The sequence below is a fragment of the Lathyrus oleraceus genome, chromosome 4 (assembly GCF_024323335.1).
Source record: "Lathyrus oleraceus cultivar Zhongwan6 chromosome 4, CAAS_Psat_ZW6_1.0, whole genome shotgun sequence".
Lineage (NCBI taxonomy): Eukaryota > Viridiplantae > Streptophyta > Magnoliopsida > Fabales > Fabaceae > Lathyrus > Lathyrus oleraceus.
Genome location: NC_066582.1, coordinates 139202592 through 139221366, shown reverse-complemented (window position 1 = coordinate 139221366; position 18775 = coordinate 139202592).

Sequence of the window (18775 nt, the reverse complement as noted above, 5' to 3'; positions counted from 1 at the left end):
TCTAGCCATGGCATATCCATTGGAATGAGTGCCAAATGAACCCTCATGGACCTCAGTCATTAACATGCCTGCTTCGTGTCTATCGACGCATCTGAGCAGAACCATGTCAAAATTTCTCTTATAAAGCACTTCGCCATTGAGGTAGAAACTGCCTGACAATCTTCTCAAAGTCTTCCTATCTTTTACGGATGTCCCAACCGGGTAAACCTGGTTCTGAAGGAAATACTTGATGTCATAATACCATGGCTTATCATCTTTCGCTTCTTCTACTGCAAATACATGAGCCGGTCTGTCCAAGCGCATCACAGTGATATTGGGGACTTCATTCCAAAGTTTTACCACAATTATTGAAGCAAGTGTAGCAAGAGCATCTGCCATCCGATTCTCGTCTCGAGGAATATGATGGAAGTCAACCTCAGTGAAGAACGTTGAAATCCTCCTTGCAAAATCTCTATATGGAATGAGACCAGGCTGATTCGTTTCCCATTCACCCTTAATCTGATTAACAACGAGGGCCGAATCTCCATAAACATCAAGGTGCTTGATCCTTAGATCAATACACTCTTCTAAACCCATAATACAGGCCTCATACTCCGCCATATTATTCGTGCATTTGAAAGTTAGCCTTGCTGTAAAAGGAATATGTGTGTCCTGAGGAGTAATAATCACTGCCCCAATACCATTTCCATATTGATTTACAGCGCCATCAAATACCATACTCCATCTGGAACCAGGCTCTGGCCATTCATCAAGTGTAGGTTCATCGCAATCTTTCATTTTCAAATACAGAATCTCCTCATCTGGGAAGTCGTACTGAACTGACTGATAATCTTAAATCGGTTGATGTGCCAAGTGGTCAGCCAAGATACTACCTTTAATAGCCTTCTGAGCTCGATACTCAATATCATACTCAGATAACAACATCTGCCAACAAGCAATCCTCCCTGTTAAAGCAGGCTTCTCGAAGATGTACTTGATTGGATCCATTCTGGATATCAACCAAGTCGTATGATTTATCATATACTGGCGTAAGCGCTTAGCAGCCCAAGCCAAAGCACATCATGTCTTTTCAAGCATTGCGTATCGAGATTCACAATCAGTGAACTTCTTACTCAGGTAGTAAATATCATATTCTTTCTTCCCTGATTCGTCTTGCTGACCAAGGACACAACCCATTGAGTCTTCAAGAACAGTTAGATACATGATCAAGGGTCTTCCTTCCACGGGCGGAGACAGGATCAGAGGTTCAGACAGATACTCTTTAATATTATCGAAAGCTTTCTGGCAATCCTTGGTCCAATCATGGGACTGATCTTTCCGGAGGAGCTTGAATATCGGCGCACATGTGGCAATCATGTGGGATATGAATCTGGAAATATAATTCAAGCGGCCAAGAAAGCCTCGGACTTGCTTCTCAGTTTTGGGTGCAGGCATCTCTTGTATTGCTTTGACCTTTGCAGGATCAACCTCAATACCTCTTTCACTAATAATAAAGCCCAATAACTTGCCGGAACGGACTCCAAATGTACACTTGTTGGGATTCAGACGAAGCTTGTACTTCCTCAAGCGCTGGAAAAGCTTCAATAAATGCTCTACATGTTCAAATTCCGTTCTTGACTTAGCAATCATATCATCAACATATACCTCAATCTCCTTATGCATCATATCATGGAACAAGGTGGTCATAGCTCGTTGATACGTGGCTCCGGCGTTCTTCAAACCGAAGGGCATCACTCGATAACAGAATGTTCCCCAAGGTGTGATGAATGTTGTCTTCTCCATATCCTCGGGTGCCATCTTAATCTGATTATATCCGGAAAATCCATCCATAAATGAGAAGACATTGAATTTAGCTGTATTATCTACCAACATATCAATGTGTGGTAGAGGAAAATCATCTTTCAGACTAGCTTTATTCAAGTCTCTATAGTCCACACACATCCGGACTTTTCCATCTTTCTTAGGCACGGGCACAATATTGGCCACCCATTGAGGATATGTAGAAGTCACCAGAAACCCTGCATCAATTTGCTTCTGAACTTCTTCTTTGATTTTCACTGCCATATCAGGATGAGTTCTTCTGAGCTTCTGCTTCACAGGCACGCACTCAGGCTTCAAAGGTAAGAAATGTTGCACAATATTTGTATCCAGACCTGGCATGTCTTCATATGACCATGCAAAGACATCAACATATTCTCGTAGCAATTCAATCAACCCCTTCTTGACATATTCTTCAAGGAGTGCCCCAATCTTCACTTCTCGCACACAATCTTCAAACCCCAAGTTAATTGTTTCCAGATTCTCGAGATGTGGCTGAATGATCTTCTCTTCATGCTCAAGTAGACGGGAAATCTCGTCAGGAATCTCTTCAACATCATCCTCTTCCGCCTCAAATACAGGGAATTCAAAATTGGGAGATGGTGTTGGATCATTATGTTCAATGGGTTTGATCAACCTGCATAATGATTTTGGATATGAAAAGCTTTAGAAATCAAACAAGGCAAATCATTATGCAGATGAAAAGATTGATTTTATTATATTTTTTTTAGGTTTTATGTGATCACCAATTTCATGCAAAAGCGAAAAGGGAAAATAATTGGAAAAACAAACATTTAACATGAATTTATTGAATGAAAATATCATTGTATTTATGCGCCAACAATGTCATCACTCCTCCTTTTGGCATGTGAGAAGGGTTTTTTAAACAAAATGATCATTACGTTGACTTATGGATAACTGTAGGAACATCCACAACGACCCAATTGTTGCAGACCCCTCCAGGGATGATGAAATTGCCAGAATCCTCTGTATCTTCTTCCAAAATAGCAGCAACTTCTTCATCCGGACCGGTGTGGATGAAACCTCCACTCTTGAACAGCCCTTTGGTGTTGAAGACCCCAGAAGAAAAGCCTATGCCAGCCCGAGACTTATTGTCTTCTAGCTCAATCATTTTCCCTAAACCAGCAGTTGCACCATACTTAATGGCCAACTTTGCATCTTTGTAGGAAGCAAACGAAGGAGTTCTCTTCTCAATAGGCTAAGCTATAGATAAAGCTTAGAAAGGAGTTCCAACTTCATCCTCAGCATCTATATATGAGAAGGAAGACAAGTGGCTGACTAGGAGAGCCTTTTCTCCCCCTACCACTACCAGCTTCTTATTCTTCACAAATTTCAGTTTCTGGTGTAGGGTGGATGTCACGGCGCCTGCCTCGTGAATCCATGGTCTGCCTAAGAGACAGCTATACGACGGTTGGATATCCATAACCTGGAAGGTAATCTGGAAATCACTTGGTCCGATTTTGACTGGGAGATCAACTTCCCCAATCACTGTTTTACGCGACCCATCGAAAGCTTTCACAACAATTCCACTCTGCCTCATGGGAGGCCCTTGATATGACAGTTTCGAGAGAGTGGTTTTTGGCAATACGTTCAGTGATGACCCAGTGTCCACCAACACATTGGACATGACGTCGTCTCTGCAGTTCATAGATATATGTAGAGCCAAGTTGTGGTCTCTTCCCTCCTCAGGGAGATCAGAGTCACAGAAACTCAAATTGTTACAAGCAGTAATGTTTGCAACAATGCTATCGAATTGTTCTATTGTGACATCATGATCTACATATGCCACATCCAATACCTTCTGCAGTGCCTCTCTATGTGGTTCTGAGTTTAAAAGCAATGACAACACTGATATTTTGGATGGCGTTTGTAGAAGCTGGTCTACAACATTGTACTCACTTCTCTTGATGAGCCTTAGCATCTCATCACAGTCTTCTTTCACATTGCCACTCGGGCCAACAGAAGTAGGAGTTATCAATGTAGAGGAGGGCTTAACAACAGGTGCCGGATTCGGGATGCTCACAACATTCCCAATCGGGTGTTCAACAAAACCAGCATCAACCTGAGGCTTGGGAGGTGCTGAAAACACATGACCGCTGCGGGTCAAACCACTAACATCCGCAATATTAACCACAGAGGAAGATGGTAAGGACACTTCTTTCCCATTTTCTACAGCAACATCGTTGTAGCAAAAAGGAATTGCTTTTTCGGAAGAGTACGGTACCGGACCGGAAGGCTTAATGATAAGAACAGGAGAAGCCTTCTGCTTGCTACCATCATACTTGATGATAACAGGCTCGGGAATCCGGAATACAGGGGAAATCACGTTGATCTCTGGCTCATCTTCGTCAACATTCCTATTCTGAAGAATCTCAATGACTCCTTCATCCAACATTTCCTGAATATCCTTGCGCACCTGGCGACAACCCAATCGCTTAACAGAGCATACTCGGCATCTATCATGGTCGTGCTCATAATGACTGTAATCACATAGTAGACGATGCATTTCGACAAGAGACTGTCGAATATGAGTAACATATTTGACCTTGTATTTGCCAGGGCAGCCCTGGACCATGTTGACAGATTTCCCATGCTCGGGCAACGGGTTCTTCTTCACATTAGGACCTACGTCCTCGAAACACATAATGCCACACCTCACAAGGTCTTGAACCTTGGTCTTCAAAGGGTAACAATTCTCCACGTCGTGGCCTGGAGCACCAGAATGATAAACACAATGTAATTCAGGCTTATACCACCACTGGGGGTTAGCAGGTATAGCCGGCGGGTCTCTCGGAGTAATCAACTTCCTCTCTATCAAAGAGGGATATAATTCTGCATATGTCATTGGAATAGGATCGAAAGTGACCCTTTTCCTCTCGTAACTCGTGCTGGTTTGATTACTGTTTCGAGGCTGGTAAGCCTGCTTTTGCGGACGGTGCTGTTGTTGCTGATACTGAGGATGTGATTGTTGATTGTTGCTATGTTGCTGATATTGTTGATTGTCTCTGAAAACAGGTGCTATATGAGCCACCTGGTGCTGGTTACCAGCGGGACACACGGTCTTCCTCCTCACGGAGGGTCTTCTTGGTTTCACATGGGAGGTCACATCATGTGCCTCTCCATCTTTCTTCTTTGAAAACTCCCCATAACATTTGGCAGAAGAGCCTTGTTCTCTGGTTAGACGCCCTTCTCTAACCCCTTCTTCTAGACGCATCCCCATATTCACCATCTCAGTGAAGTCAGAAGGAGCGCTAGCAATCATCCGCTCATAATAGAATGAACTCAAGGTCTTCAGAAAGATCTTGGTCATTTCCTTCTCTTCTAGCGGAGGCACGATCTGTGCTGCCAACTCCCGCCACCTCTGGGCGTATTCTTTAAATGTTTCCTTGTCCTTCTGGGACATGGCCCTCAATTGATCCCTATCGGGAGCCATATCCACATTATACTTGTAATGCTTGACGAAGGCTTCGCCAAGATCGTTGAAGGATTGGATGTTCGCGCTGTCTAAACCCATATACCAACGTAGGACGGCACCGGACAAACTGTCCTGAAAGTAGTGGATGAGTAACTGATCGTTGTCAGTCTGAGTTGACATTTTCCTGGCATACATGACCAGGTGGCTGAGAGGATAAGTATTTCCCTTGTACTTTTCAAAGTCAGGGACCTTGAATTTCACAGGGATCTTCACATTGGGAACCAAGCATAGTTCGGCAGCAGACCTGCCGAAAAGATCCTTTCCTCTGAGAGTTTTCAATTCCTTGCGAAGCTCAAGAAATTGATCATTCATAGAGTCCATCTTCTCATAGACATCTGGGCCCTCAGACGGCTCAGAATGATAGATGGTGTCGTCTACTCTAGGTATAGTATGCACGACAGGAGGAGGAACAGCAAGGACCAGGCTAGATGTCGACATGGAAGCAAAAGTCGGAGCAGGACCCTCAGGCATAAAATTGGGAGGCATCCCCCACGGGAACCCGACTGGCATGGACGTTGGAACAAAGTGTGCACTGGCTGCAGGCATAGTCGAGGAGGCAATCTCAGAGATGACTGTCCTCTGGGGAGGAGTTGAGGGCGTCGGAGAAGACTGGCTCTGGGCAGCCAAGAATGATTCCATCAAAGCACTTAATCTGGCCACTTCCTCTTTCAGCTCACGGTTCTCTTGTTCTAGGTGATCCATCAGTCTCGAAATGTTGGCTCTGGTGTAGTACCGGTGAGTCAGCTTGTCTTCAAAATAAATGAAGAACACAGAGTTAGACCATAGGACAAGAAGCTGGGAACAAAACCTGCTTATGCACATGATGCATGCAATGCTTGTGCATATGATTTGTTTTTATTTCAAAGGAACTCTAGGGTTTTATTTGCAAATTTTGGAAATATTAAACATTTATCACATATGGAAATATCTTATCAAATAATATCAGCGGAAAGAAGTACAACATTGTCAATCATATACAAGAGAAAAGGAAAATAATCATCCTATGGATCCCTAGAAACAATCATCTAAAGCTCGGGACACAGGAAGATAGGATGCGCGAAGTCTCTTCACCTCCCTCTCATAGGCTGCCTCCATATCTGCCTTCTCCTTGGCGAGTCGATCATACTTCCTCTTCCAAAACTTGGAATACTGAGGAAGTAGAGAAGTCCATGCATCATCAGGATCATCAATAACCTGATGTTCGAGGAACTCTATCAAAGCATCCTTCTCCTTAATCTGCTGAAGCAACTCTTCGCGTTCACGGATCCAATGAGGAACTCACTCATGGCCTTCCCATATACAGTAGCTTGAGCAATGAGGAACTCAGAAGGGAGACCTTGAATTCCACCTTTGGTAGTCATATGAGCACCAACCAGAGATTCATCTATGTGCAACATGTTAGCTATCTCTTGAGAAGTAGGAACACTCTCTAAGCCACTGAACGACAACTGGTCTATAATAGGTATACCCACAAGATAGGCATACTCCTCAAGCGTAGGCAAAAGCTGGAAATCCGGAAACGTGAAGCAACGGTACAAGGGATCATAAAACTGCACCAATACACTCATCAACCCTTCATCCACCTGAGCAGTCAGAAGAAGAAGAAGCTTCCCAAAACGAGCTTTGAAACCCAAAGGATCTAATACATAAGATGTCAGATTCCTTAACTCTTTCAAATCTGGTTGTCTGAAGCTGTACTTCTTTGTATTCCTTCTTTGTCTTTCCATGTCTGAAATTTTTTGCAAATAAACCCCTTAAGTTCCTTGAAAATTTTCTTCATTATTGATGATATGGATGAAAATGAATGCATGGATGCATGAATGCAACAATCACACTCAAGGATCAAGCAAAGCACACCAAACAAAGGTCATGGGATGGATCATATTATCCTTAATATCAATCATCCATTTTGGTGGATTATGGCTTACACCTTATCAACACCCAAGTTCCATGGATATTAAGGATACATTAACGGATCAACCATGAATCAAGGGTTTGTTGCGAGTCACGAGCATGGAGTCTTGGTTAAGGACCACCCAAAGGGAGTGTACTAGGGTTTAACCTGCCAAACATGTTCTACAAGAGGTTCCCAGAGTCATCATTCCATCTTTCGGATATTATCAGAGAAACGACTACTCGTATTCCAAAAATATTCTCAAGAGAGACTCTTATGAGTGTAGTATCGCGTAACAATCGTATCAAATCTTACACTTGAACGACTTTCGCACTACGTCCTAAGAATAGGCCAAGATGGGCTTGGTAACTAAGGTCCTTGGCTTCTAAGGTCTATATTGGAAAGAGTAATGTCTAACCACAACTTACTTGTGTGACATTATTGATCCCAACATGACCTCCACCAAGTGAATGGACTTGCAAGTCAACTTGCTAAGGAATAACTCCACACAAGACTACGCCATTCTCCTATCCTAAGTGCACCCGAGTCCGGGTATAGAACTCATCTCACAAAGATCACCAAGCATACAAGAAATTAATATCAAGCAAATCAATCATTACATACAATACAGTAATCCCAAATTGCATAAAAAATATGTCACAAGACAAAACAATACAACAAGCATGAAAAGTTGGCAAAACCCACTAGGCAAAAATTGATCCCCAGCAGAGTCGCCACTTTTCTGTAGCGGGGTATTCGTTACCATTAGAGATATTGACTAAATCCAAGGTAAATCATACAAGTCGAGTTGCCACCGCACTTCTATTTATCCAAAGGAATGGTTAGAAAGCGAACAAAAACCTAAATTTTTTAACAAAAACTAGTAAAAGAGAAACAGAGATCTGGGTAAGGGGGTTGGTTATGCAATGGGAAGGTGTTAGGCACCCAAAACATCCTAGGTACTCCTATGGAGCCCTTTTCATACTTGTTGCAAAGGTTGTTGTTTTTGTGAAAAATTTGTTTGTGCAAACATGATTGAAGAGATGAGAAGAGAATATACAAGTTATTTACATTTTGTGTTTGGATGGATAAACCCACTGCCTACGTACCATCTTAAAAAAAGATTAGGATCAAAACCTCGTAGTTCGGGGTAAAAATCTCAAAAAAATGAGTTGGTGAATTGATTGGTCCAAAAGCCTTAAGGTCTTTTATTATCAAAGGGAGAAAAACTCAACCTAAAACCACAAATCCACCATGTGAGGATAGCTTCAACATGCTAGTGAGGGGTTAACCCTATAATAAGCATGTAAGACTCATTGTCCATCACTAAGGATGTAGGTGAGTATTACATCTACCACAAGGATAACTCAAACCTAATAGCTAAAGGTTATGGAAAATTTGATTAAGAAGGTGGCCATTGGAACCACAAAAGACATTTGAATGGGTTATATTTACCAATTAGAAGTATATACAAAAATGGTCAAAGTTGACTTGAAAGTTCAATTCAAAATAAGTGTTATGAAAAGAAAGTTTGAAAATCAAAAGCATAAAGCTTAGGTTTCTAATGTTTAAAACACTGGTTAAATGTTTGCACAAAGAGTTTTGGCTTGGGTTAGAGTGGAGAGATGAAGAAGAAGGGCTAAGTCCTAAGTAAAAGAAAGAGAGAAGGGATGAAGAATCAAAACCACAATGGAGTCCCTCTCTTGAGATCATATTGATGATCCAAGTAGCTCCCATCCTTTGGAATAAGCAACCACAAAGCATAAGCAATCAAATAAGTCTCTTAAAAGATCCTCAAGGTATCTTGTATCTTCCACTTGGATGAACATGACAATGATCTTCCAATTAAGCTCAAAGGGAAACTCCTAGCACAAAAGCAAACACATCAAAAGTTCCATGAAGTAAAACAAGAATGGACAAGAGTGAGTTTAGAGTTTTGGGTCTTCTAATCCATCTCCATCATTAAGATCCTTCTACTCCAATTTTTGCATAAGGAAGATCCTAGAATCTAAGTCCAATTCTCCATTTCTTTGCATAGGGGAAGTCCTAGAAACTAAGTCCATTTCTTTGCATTTGGTCCACAACAATCAAAACAAAAACACAAGCATAATAATATATACACAATTATGTGCTCAAGTGAGCAAAAGGCAAATGACATTATCATAAACATGTTCTCAAGTGAGCAAAGAGAAAAGCAAATGGATAATGTGTGCAAGAATAGTAAATTGCATAAAAGAAAAGTGCATAAAGTAAATGTTAATTGTCAATAGTTAGTGTTAGTAGTTAGTGTGCAATAAGGAAAATTTAGCGCTATGTTAAGCAATCGTAATTGGACTTATGTAGAAGTCACAACTATCTGAGGCCGGTCAATAATAATGTAGGCAACAAACACAAGTTAGGAGTCTTGATTAGTGAACCAAGTCCCAAAAACTTTCCATGCCAAAAAGAAAATGAGAATTGATCTTGTATTGGTTTAAGCCTTTTGCATGATTTAGAAAACAACCTATCCTTAATGCAAAGTCATTCACTTGATCAATTGATCAAGATGAATTAGATTTAAATCAAGGAAGATTAAATCTCCCTAACTAATGCTAACTTATCAACCTTCAACTCATTGATCAAGAAGAAAAGAAGTAGCAGAAGAAGAAGGAGAAGATGGATAAGAGAAATGGAAATGGCAAAATTAAAGTGCATTAAATCAAATACAATGTACCAATTCTCATATGTTGACCAATAACATTGAAAGTCAAGATCAAACAATCAAAAACAGAAGTGAGATGAAGATTGGGAATCAAGAAATGATTAAAATATTTTTGGCATTTTTTAATATTTAAAATAAACTTGAATTAAAAAATAAAAGAAAAGGTCAAACTTCAAAATTACTTCAAATCAACCTTGAAAGGTCCAAGTAATTTATCCTAAGTTCAACAAGGTCAAACAAAGTTGGACAAAAAATTTCAACATTTTTTAAAAGTCAGAAACTATTTTTAATCAATTAAAAATGAATAAAAATAACCTAATTGAGCTAAAATCTCAAATAAATCTCAAATCAATTCAAAAATTGATGAGAATATTTTTCATAGATTCATCATTATTCAAATAGGTTAGGAAAATATTTTTGTATTTTTTGAATATCAAAAACTATTTAAAATGAATTAAAAATAACCAGAAAAGAGAAAATTCATAAAAAAATATCAAATGATGAAATAAAAAATATTAAAAATAAGAAATAGAAACTAGAAATTATTTGGGAAATAATGCAATTGGTCCCATAATTTTTGGATTAAAAATGAAAGAGATATTGATTTTTGAAATAAAAAGGAATTTAAGAAAATAAAAACAGAAATTAGAAATTGGAAAAAACGAGAACCCTTGGATCTGAGCTCATTAATTGAGCTGGCAGATCCAAGGATCCAGAGGCGCGCGCTCATGGTAAGCCACGGTCAATGCAATCACATGGAAAAGAATAAAAAGTCATAACAAGCAATGGTCAGGATTCGATCTGGGAAACACATCCAACGGCCAAAATCCAAACTGGCAACAGGCGGCCACCGGAGCCACCTTCTTCTCCGGTGAGCCTCCAGATTCCGGTCAATTTTGCAGGTTTTCAAACCTTAATGAAAATGCGCGATCCTTATACCAAAATGAAGCTGGGGTGATGTACATCACCCCTGTAATCTTGAATCACACTCAAGATTCCTATAAATGGAGAAATCTGAGGTGGAAGATTCAAGTATGCAAAATGCAGATCAAGGAAAAGAAAAATTGAAGCTACCACTAGCTTGCCTCTTAAGTGAGGACTTCAGAAAACATTAAATCCAAGCAAATAGGTCCATGGATGATGAGAATCGAAGAAAATACCAGTTGAGGTGTAAGCTTGATTTATGGAGAATTGAGCTCGATTTCTTGCTTGCTTTGCCAAAACAGAAGATCAGTGAGATGAATGATGAAGGTTTAGAAGCATTAGATCTAGAAAATTCAACCATATGAAATTGAATTTCAGATCTGAAAAATTTGAGAAAATGAGATTTGCTTATTAAGTGATGGCTATGGAGAGAATTCTGCAGCATTTCAGGTTGAATCAGGTGTGTGAAATGAATGGAATGAGGTCTCTATTTATAGAGGAAGTGGCAAGGAGAGTGTGATCAATCCGTGTGCATGGCATGTGGAGCTTCATTGCATGGGCTTGCATGATCATGCACAAGGCCCAAAAACAATGCCAAATGAATTCTGAGCATCAGCCAAATGAAATTGGACGTGTGACTTGCAAGGCAATTGCTTATGTACCAAGATTTCAAGTGAATTCCTCATTTGTACCTAAACATTAATCTCTTCGAAAGTCCCAATGAAAAAATCCAAACATGATCATGTGAGTAATGGTTGGAAAGGTCTTGATGTAAGGAACAATTGTTATGTTGGGCAAAAATCCATTTGAAGTGTGGAAATTTATGAAATTTGAGTTTAAAGTGCAAGGTGCATGACATGTCAAGGCAAGGTTTCTAAAATTGGCCAATTTTCAAACCCCTCTGTTTTGATAATGAAAGCCTCATATGGAAAAACCTCCAACATCAAAGTTGTAGATATTTTCAAGAAAATCAAAATGGACTTAAATTTTGCATCATTTGGATTTTTTATGAAAGAGTTATGGGCACTTGAAGTTGGACTTTTTTGACTTTTAATGCCTTTGGTAAAAAAGGACCTATAATGTCTTGCATTATCACATGTATTTCCTTTGATATTTTGAAAATTTGTTCAATATAACATTTGAATTAGACATCTTAAGCTTTCCAATGCATTTGATCCCACCTCAAAATCATAAACAATGAATGAGTTGTGTCCTTGGGAAGTTGACCCAAACTTAGGGTTTCAGTCAAAATGACCTATAATGTATTGGAATGACAGATGGCCTTCCAAGCTTCAAATCAATTTTTGATGAACATGAACGTTGTTCATATTGTCCTTAAGAACATATTTGCTTTTGGAACCATCTCCATTTGGCCAACACATAAAGAGTTAGGTCTCAGTGCATTTCAAAATAGTCAGATGAATTGACTGATCAACTTCTCAAGTCCATGACTCATATCTTGATGAATTGATGATTGAGGACACTCAAATAAGTTCAAATATGCATGAAATGATGAATTAAAGAACTTCCCTTGATTGTATTTGATCATGGGCTGAGGTTGCTTCATGAGTAAGGCATTGTGATGCACAGATGAATTAGGGTTTCTCTGAAGAACAAACCTTAAACCCTTTGTCTTGCTTTGATCAAAATGATGAATTGAGGTACTAGGGAGGCATATTTGATTAATGAGAGCTTTGGGAACCATTACCATGCTTGCTTTCATCTCCTCTTGACCATGTCTTTGTACCAATGATCTCCTTGAAGCTTCTGACCTTGTGATTGCTCAAGCTTCAAACGAAAGATGTTAGTGACATATTTTTGTGCTTTTGGTTAGTAAATAAAATGAGAAAAGCAATGATATACAATTCAAGCATGCTTGGTGATCTCAAACCACTCACAAGGAGTCTCACCCAAAGGCAAGGGGAACCAAGATGCTAATGATCCTTGAGGTAATGCCAAATGCAATGTTATGATGCCATGAGGGATCTTAGGGACAAAATTGGGGTCTTACAAGGAGGTATATGACACATTTGTGTTGGTATTAATCGGGTGAGAATGCGGTGCTTAGACCTGAGATTATGCAGTTAACCTTTTGAGAAAATTAATATGATCCAAGAGAAGATGAAAGCTTCGCAGAGTATCTATAAGAGTTATCATGATAAGAGGAGGAAAATAATTGAGTTCCAAAAGGGGGATTGTAAGACCCCAATTTTGACCCTAAGATCCCTCATGCAATTTCATCATAAGCCTTAGCATTGGGATCATACCTTGGCATCCTCCTTACCCCTCTTTCATTGAGTTTGTTTTGGGAGAGATCACCAAGCACCATGTGATTGTATAATACTTGTATATTATCCTTTTACTAACCAAAACACCAAAAATATGTCTTTGCATTTGCCTAACTCTTTTGTAGGTAGGGCATGATCTCCATTGATCTATCAAGTTCATATATAGAGTTTAAGACCCTCATGACAAAGAGCACAACCATGAATTGATCTAAGAATGGTTATGAGCATCATATATGAGTTCCATTGATTACTACATGTTATATTGATCAAGTTTTCTTCAAGAGTTTGGAAGTGATTTGCCTTGGAAAACCTAGTTTGACTGGGTATCTTGAGTAACTTCTCCAACAAGCTATCTCACCAATTGATCAAATTTTTCAAGGGACACTCCAAAATTCATCATATTATGCATATATGATCTACAATGAGCCAAGAAAGTCCAAATAATTGAAGGTTAGCAAGTTGGTTGATGGTGGTTGGCCAGATGAATTCATCTGATCAAAACTGAGTCTCCCTAGACCATATCTCCTACAATTTTCACCATATGAAAATGATTCCAAGAGAAGAGTTACTCTAAATGACATTCCAAACAACTTTCATGTTGAGACCTAGAGCTAGTTTTGCTTGGAAAATCATTTTCTAAGTTGAAACATTATAGGTCATTTTGTCTAAACCCTAATTTGAAAGTCAACTTCCCAAGGCCATAACTTTCTCAATTTGTATGAGATGAAATATTTCCAAGTTGCACAATCAAATTCAAGATGTCTAATTCAACTTTTATGTTTGGAGTGAGAGCTAATTCAACTTTTATGAGCATGTGATATGAGGTTACATTATAGGTCATTTTTGACCTATACCATTGAACAAGTGATTTTTCCAAACTTCAAAAATGCATAACTCTATCATTCTAAATCCAAATGACATGAAATTGGTGACCATTTTGAAGGTATTTGAAATAGATACAACTTGGATGAAGACACGTTTCTCATTTGAAGCTCACATAAAAAGTTAAGCAAGGTGGAATATTGAGATATATGGCTTGACACTTAGAAAACTTTTCAACATGTTGAAATATCCAAACTTCCACCTCAAAATTCTCCATGTTCCGAGCTCCAAATGAAAAAGTGTTGAACATCAAACTTGTTCCCCTTGATCCAAGCTTTTCAAAAAACCCAAGTTCATGCATTACGGATAAGGTTTGCTAGGTCTTCACATGGCTTTAACAGGGTTGCATAATTGGAAAGAATCAAACTTCAAAACTTCAGTTCACTTTGCCTTGCCAATCAAGCTTCCATTCAGACTTCATTTGGAATCATTTCGGACCTTTTCACATTGCAGCATCATGGGCCTGCACATGCCCATGCACTCGTGCCATCAACATTGCTAAAATTGGACAAAATTTGAAGTGTACAAATATCATTCATTCATGCTATAAATACACGACCTCTGTGCTCATTTGAATGACACCTTGCGCGCCAGCTTTGCCCCCCATTGAAACCCTCTCATTACAAAGGAAAACCTGATAAATTTCAATTTGAAATTTGAGTTTGAATCTCAACTGTTGGAGATTCAAGAACTCCAGGATCCAAAGCCTTGCAACCTCTCTAATCACTTTCTGCTAGCTTCTCAAGTGTGATTAGATCGTGTTTGGAGAAAGCAACATCAAGAACTGCATAACATTGAAGGTAATTTTCAGAAAACTTCATCTCTTCAATTCTCTCTCAATCCTATTCATTTCTCTTGGATCTTTGGTTGTCTGAAGTCCTACCAATGTAGGCAAGAAGATTGAGTTGCTTAGAGGTCAAATCGAAGCAACTCAGTTGACACACCTCAAAATTCAACTCCTTGTATCTTTCTATATATGTGGAGTTAGTTAAAATTGAGGTCAGATTCGTGCTCTACGCCATTTTTTCTTTCAGATCATGTCCTCCTTTTTCATTTATGTGATGGTGATGACTGAACCAGTCCGGTGAGCCTCGCCTGAGAAGGTGACCGGAGGTCCAGCGCCGGTGGTGTGCTGGACAGATTCTGAGCCACATGATCATTCCAAAACGTTTTAATCATGGAACGCGCGTTCTAGGCCACTTGATCTGCCACCTCAATTATGAATACCAGGCGTGTGGTTGAGTTGACTAGCGCGCATCATGGAATACGCATTCTAGGCCACTTGATCTGCCGCCTCAATTAATGAGGGAGATCAAGTGGCTCATGTTTTTTGCTATTTTCTGATTTTCATTTTAATCCTTTTATTTTCATTAATTCATATTAATTTTAATATTGATCCAAAAAATATGAGAGTTTCACCAAAAAATTTCAAAAAATTTCCTTTTTCATATTCTGAATTAAAATTATTTTTTAGATCATTATTAATATTTTTCATGATTTAATTGATTTTGTGATTATTTTTAATTGTTTAAAAATACTTTTAAGTCTTTAAAAATTCTGAAATTTTTTCTCCAAGGTCCTATCTTGTTTGAACTATGATAAATCTCATGGTCATTTCTTTGGTGTTTTGATGAGGTTTTAGGAATTTGACAAACCATATTTAATTTAAATGTATTATTTTAGTCTTTTTATTTGAATAAATGTCATATAATTTTGTTGACCAATTGTGATGATTTGTTTGAGTTTGATTCTTGTTGTTGGGCCTTGGTCAAAGTGGATTTGACTTTGTCAAGTTAATATCATTGGATTTAGGGGATTAATGGAATGTACATTTCATCTCCCAAAATGAATGTTAATTTGATAAAATTCCTCCTTTGATCAATTTGAGTTTTGATCCATTCCCCTCCCTCTTCATCTAATTCCAATTCTTTATGGACTTATCTCATCTGGTCTATGATATCTCAAAGTCCTAAAGCTAGTTGATTGAAAAATTAACATGAGTATGGATGAGATTAGGCCACCTCATTTGCATATTCTTTTTGTGTGTGGTATGTTTCATGAGCATAGTCCATTATACTATGTCTCAAACATGCATTAACACCAAAATTCTATTGCCCGACCTCAAATAGTTGTGACTTCTACATAAGTCCAATTACGATTGCTTAACATAGTGCTAAATTTGTGACACAAAAGGCATAACATTCTAGTTAGTGAGATTGTAAGTCTCCCATCTTTCATGGTATTGTGTGGAAACTTGGCATTTTTTCCTTCCTTTGGAAGATGTCTTGGCTCAAGGATCCATGCTTGTGATAAGTGGGTTGAGTGTTCTCCAAAGAATGTCTAAAAATGAAAAGCAAAAGCAAAACAATACTAACTTCTAACTCATTAACAACTAACTTTTAATTTCAAGCCATTTACTTTAATGTCATTAATTTTAGCATTTATTCATTTGCCATTATTCATACCATTCTAATTGTTTATGTTAATGCAATTTTCACTTTGTCCATTTGGACCATATTGTGTGATATATCTTATTTGTGTATACTTTGCTTGTTTGTGTGGTCTTTGACCATTAATATACATAATAACAACAAAAAACCTAAAAAACTTTTGTGTGGACTGTTGGCTTGATCTTGGACAAATGGACTTAGAACTTAGGCAACATTCTTATGCTAAAGGACTTGGCCAATGCCAACTTTCTGTGAAACCAAGTGTTTGCAATTTGAAACTTCATCTGATACATCATTCAAGATCCCTCTGAGTTCATCTGCAACATGATCATTGTGAAGCTGTCATTTTGAACCTGTGACTTGTGGAATTCATCTGTTACATGGGATAATCTGAAAGAAGATCATGGAATGGCTAAAGCTTGGATGTGGCTATCTTTATTTGATGCCTTTACTCTTCAAGATAATATAATTATGCATTTGTGTGTTGCTTGATTCTAAATGTCCAAGGGAATTCTGGGTTTCTATTGACATTCTTGTCTATCGGATTGCTACCCATTTGGTCTGACCTTTTCAACTCTTAACTTTTAATTTTATGCATAGGATTAGTCTCTTCATCTTCTCCCCATTTCTTTAATTTCAAAAATCTCTCCCTCCCTTTTCAAAATCTTCTTTGACTGAACTTATTTTGTTCTAAACTTTGACCACTTTGCAAAAAGATAGAAACTTTGGCCTTATGCCATTGTATTTTCAAACTTCTTTTCTTAAATCAAACTTGTAAATAAACTTAACTATACTTGACTTAAACTTTCAGAAAAGCCAAAAAGAACTAACTCATTCAAACCATTTTTAGGCCTTTGTGCCTTTCAAACTTAATTTTTGTTAAAAGCAATGCATCCACTTTGAAATTTGTATCACGAACTACGAGGTTTTGATCCTTCATTTTTATGTTGGTACGTAGGCACTAGTTCGAAGGTCTTGTCAAACATAAAAATATGATTAATGAATTCTTTTCCCATCCCCCCATTCTATTTGTTTGTAAACATCATTTTGTACCAAATACATATGCACACAAAAAGGGCTTCCTAGGAGTACCTAGGACACTTTGGGTGCTAACACCTTCCCTCTGTGTAACCAACCCCCTTACCTGTAATCTCTGACATTTTATTAGTTTTGATTTGAAAACTTCTTACTTTTGGGTTTTGTTCGTACTTTTTCCCTTTTCCCTTGGAAACAATAAAAGCGCGGTGGCGACTCTTGTTATTTGATGTCTAGCTTATCCATAGCTTGATGATCATGAATTTACCGTTACAGGGATCATGTGTTCTTGCAAGTTACTTCGATAACCGGTGTTAGCCAAGCTTTGAAGTCTCGAAAGCTCACGCCGTAACTACTACCAATAACCCCATTTCACCTCGGAAGGGAAGAGGATATAATCTCGGTTACACAAGTGAGTTAACGAAGGGCGACATAAAATCCTGTCATTTTACCCCTCTATTTTTGAATAACCGAGGGGAAAAGTGGAAACAAGGTTCGATCCTCATCAACTGCATTTTTTGGATTTTCAAAATTGCTTTACTTTTTACCTCGATTTTTAACAATAACCGAGGGGTAAAGTCCTGTTTACAAAGTATCAAATTTGTTGACAAACTATAAATCTTCCTCATCATTATCAAAAACAAAAACAAAATCAGTAGAATACTTAAATATTAAATTTCAACCACAAAACAACAATAACAACAACAACAAAATCCATGGAATCTTTAAACATTAAATTTCAACAACAACAACAATAAATAAACAAAATCAATAGAATTGTTAAATACTAAATTTCAACAACAACAACAATATTAAACATTTTACTTGATACAACTACCACTAACATTAATAAGTTACTTTCATGCTTTCCTAACTAACATTAAACATTTTAAACAAAGAATTACTAAAGAAAATATTACATTAAGAAACCAACCTTGAAATATTTCCAGTCTCTTGCTTTTATTATCATTGTTTTCAATATGTTAAGTTTAAATTTTAGCATTCTGCATCCAAGACGGATATTTGTGGCATTCACGTTTTAATTGGCTAGTGAGAGTTTCACGCGAACCACTAATGTTTCATGTGGATTGATGTTTTGACAATGTCTTGACCATTGTTACTAATTAAATTGATGACAAAGATTTGTTACTTGATTTTTTCATCAAATTGGTTATAAATAAAAAAATAAATAAAAAATAAAAAACTCTACTTTACCCCCTCGATTTTCAATGAAACCGAGGTAATAATAGGTCATGATTTTTTTTAAAATTAAAAGGTGATAAAATG